The sequence below is a fragment of the Lactuca virosa genome, chromosome 4, assembly GCF_052849685.1.
Source record: "Lactuca virosa cultivar CGN04683 chromosome 4, Lactuca_virosa_CGN04683_v6, whole genome shotgun sequence".
Taxonomy (NCBI): Eukaryota; Viridiplantae; Streptophyta; class Magnoliopsida; order Asterales; family Asteraceae; genus Lactuca; species Lactuca virosa.
Window position 1 is genome coordinate 24,099,731 of NC_136429.1, and position 4,353 is coordinate 24,104,083.

Below are 4,353 nucleotides of genomic sequence, written 5' to 3' on the forward strand. Positions count from 1 at the left end.
GGACTGTCTAGAATAGTCCGTGGTCGTCATCTATACTCTGCTAGATGACTGGATCATCAATAACATCTATAACGAGGTCTCTCATTATTTTATTTTGTCACACAGCAACTATTACATCTACCCATGTTTTACCCAACACATTTTGTAGATATAAAATACATATACAGTTCAAATAATTTAAAACATGTATAAAATCGTTCATCCAGCGTAGATAGCAAGTATACAGATAATATGCACACATAGCACGTAATTTATATAAAATACTTCATATCTATGTGTAAGATGAAAGTAACTATGCACTCACCTGAAAGGTGGTGACTCTGCACTTGAACAGCGCTTCGTTATCTAAAAATAATTTTCCCTCGACAAAACCTAGTATCAATGCCACTAGGGTTTAGTCTAACGTTAACCGCGACTAATTAATAGTCTAGCTATTATTATTATTATATAAGCGTTAAACAACACTCTATATAACTCATAATAATAGCCCAAATAATTATTTTAAGGACCTAATAACATTACTATAATTATTTTAAAACTATATTAAAAATTTCATAGGCGTAGCTCACTTACAGCGGATTTTAAAGAAAACCGGGCTTCGCTTGGAGCAGCGTTTCCGAACCGAAAGACCATTTTTTCTCGGGACTCTGGGAGCCTCGGGGCTTCCTTCGGGTGCTAGGGAGGTTTCCTAGGGTTTAGGAGGGATTAGGGCTAGAGAGAGAACCTAAAAAGAAAGAAAAGGTTGAAATGGTGTGGAAATGAAGGCTGCCTCGGCCCCCTTTTATAGCCGCGAGGCCTCGGACGTACACTGGGCGTAGTCCTTGGCTACGCTGGGCGTAAGGCTCGGATAAGATCACCAGCTCGCTTCCAGCTGGCTTCGCACGTGCCTACTCTCGGAAGTGGATAAGGCCAAGTACGCCGGGCGTACCTAGCTTCGGACGCGGGGCGTAGTTGCGAGGCTACGTGGCGTTCATCGGATGCGAGACTGTGGGGAGCAAGGGAAGGCTGGGATCATGCCACGTCATCTTATCTCGCAGATTCACATCCCGACTTCTAAAATTCATAACTTTCGCTTACAAGCTCCGTTTTCGACGTTCTTTATATCCACGCGTAGGCGGGAATGCACTCTACAACTTTCGTTTAGACTCCGTCGGCTAATTTTGACTTTATTTTAAAAGTTATACGTTTAACAGGCCGGGACAAGATTGGTCCGTTAAAAATTCATAACTTCTTCATCCGACGTCCGTTTTCGTCTGTCTTTATATCGTTATGCTACTATTAACGAGATATTCGATTCTCGTTTAGGTTGTGTCGGCTAAAAACCACTCGATCTACTATTCGAACTTCGGGCTGTACACTGCTAAGCCGAAACTTCGAAAAATCATAACTTCCTCATACGAAGTCAGATTTGGGCGTTCTTTTTATGGACGCTCTCGGTTTAACGTATTCTACGACTTTCATTTAGATCGCTAAGGCTAAAACTCGCTCTATCGTAAATTCACTATTTACGCTTCCCTGTATCGTGTCGGTTCCGTCGCGAAACTTGGACGGGTCATAACTTCTTCGTTATAACTCGGATTTCGGCGTTCTTTATATCCCCAGAATCTTTGTTTCGACCACTACAACTTTATGTAAATATATCGGGCTTATCTCACACTTTAATTTTGACGCTTATTTTTATTCCTTATTTATTATACATTTATAAATAAATAATAAGCATATAAATTCACATAAGTCACATAATACTCAAATATTTCATCTTTATTACATCAAAAAGAGTTACAATAGTTGACCTAGACTATTACATCGTCTAAAAATGCTTAGCTCCGAAACCCGGACGTTATAGTTGGATTTAAGCACGTGCAATTTCGAGCATAAAACCAATAATAATAGGAAGTATGAGTATTTGTAGACAATTGTGTATTCTAGGTGTATTTGAATCACCCTCTGCTTTTACAGATAACTGGGTAGTTTTTAAGTTGCAGGTGTATTTAAATCACCCTCTGAACAATATTGTGCCCTGTCCCGCTACGACGTTCATATGGCCGACGTGGGCGGTCGCCATCCTCTGAATCCCCGTTACTGAAACCGCCACGGCGACCACCACGGAAACCACCACGAGGAGCACCATAACAACCACCACTTCTCTCATAACCGCAATCAACGTATACCCACAATCAGGCAACTCAAAAATCGGGGATTGAGAAAAAAGTTATGCATAATAAAGACTGAATAGTATATGAAAAAATCAAGAATCGGCTTATAATTACCTTCAAGTTCTTCAATGTGCTTGACAATTCGCGCTTAGCCATCGCTGATAATTTGAAATTAGGGTTTCAGCAGAGCCCTCTCAATCTGGTGTGGTCGTGAGGTGTGTGAGTTTGTAATCACAGTAAACGGGGACATACCTCGCTGTGGGGATCTCGAATACACGGTAATTTGAAATTAGGGTTTCCATTTCATTCTGATGTTGATCGAGAGAGAGAGAGAGAGAGAGGCGGGAGAGAGAAAAAGAGGCGAGAGAGAAAGAGAGGCGAGAGAGAGAAAGAGAGGCGAGAGAGATCACTGCATCTTTGGTGGGGGAAGTCGGCAGCCGTGGACCTTCGGTGGGAGACGTTGGTGGAGATCACTGCATCTTTGGTGGAGACGATGAGAATTGGTTTGATGGCGGCTGTGTGTTTAGGAGATTAGGGTAAGATCCGTGTAGTGTGTAGTGTGATAAGTATATGACCCGTGTAGTGTAATACGTATAAGATTGGTTATATGTTTAATATTATTGTACATGAGGTAATATATGTTGTACCTCTTAATTTTCAAGAAATGGGCAATATCCTTAATAATATAGTAAAGATAAAGATAATACACCACAATTTATTCTCAAAATATGCAGTTGTAGTGAAACACACGTAAAATACATTTCCACAGTAAAGGTGTATAATTCATGGTCAAAGATTTGAAATTTGGAAATAATGTTTTTTTTTTGAGTTTTTGTTTTAATAGCAAGCTAATATGTAATTAATAATGCATATATTAATAGCAAAAAACAAGTACATTGCTATAATAGGGAAAATAAATAAATTACATTGTTGGTATCAATGAAGTATGTAACTATGTTGGTATAATAGGTAAAACTTATTAGTACATTGCCTAGATTGGTAATGAGAATAAAGTGCGTTGCCATTCTCTACAATATGTCTTTTTTGTCCATTTCCTTGATTTTATAAATAACTTCATATGATTACAAAAATACACTAATGATGTTATGCCATCTCTTAACATTACCTAATTATTATATAAAGTAGTTTATAACCCGTGGAAACCACGGTTACAAAATTAATTGAACTTTCATAGTAAAAAAAACTCAAAATTATTAGTTAATTATTTTAAATAAATTATTAATTAAGAGATATTTTTTTAGTTGTATAAAATTATAATCGTTGGTTCAAATAAATGCGTGAAACTATATCACCTTATAATCTGTATTAATTTTCTTTTATTTTTTACTCTAATCTTATTAATTTAATGTAATTAGAATGAGAAATTTAAAATTGAAATTTGAAATTAAGAATCAATAGGTTGACAAGTGGCATGACATTAATTAGGAGACCTAATACGGTGACACATGACAAAAAAACTACTCTTTTATTAGTACTAGATGAATTCCCGCGCGTTGCGCGGCAAAGATTAAAAATATATTGTTAAAATATTGAAAAATATATGTTTAAAATGGTTATGTTATTGACATTAACTTTGAGATAATATTTTTACACTAATTTATATATATATATATATATATATATATATATATATATATATATATAATCTCAATTATTTTGAACAATAATAATCATTGATATCAATCCACATTCCTCATTAATAGAATTAAATATAATTATCTATTTAGTATTATTTTTAACAATTATTATTATTGATTAATTATATTTTTACTTATGCGATCATTTTCTAATTTCAATAATGATGTTTATTTAAAATACAATTTATTTATAGCTAAATGTAATTTATAATTTGATGTTATTATCATTTAAAATTGTTATTCATTAATTTTAAACCACTTATTATTAATAATAAGTTAAAAAAGACTTTTAAGAAACACTTAATATTATTATTAAAATGTGAAACATACACTAAATAATAAAGTGATAAGATAGAGAATTTGCATTTCAAAAGAGACTTGCATGGATAATATGACATATCCATGTAATTTGATTTTATTATTTATAATTATTGCTTATTAGTTTTAAAACCACTTGTTATTATTAATAAGTGAAAGAAACTTTTAAAAAGAACTTATTATTATAATTAAAATGTTAAACATATACTAAAATATAAAGT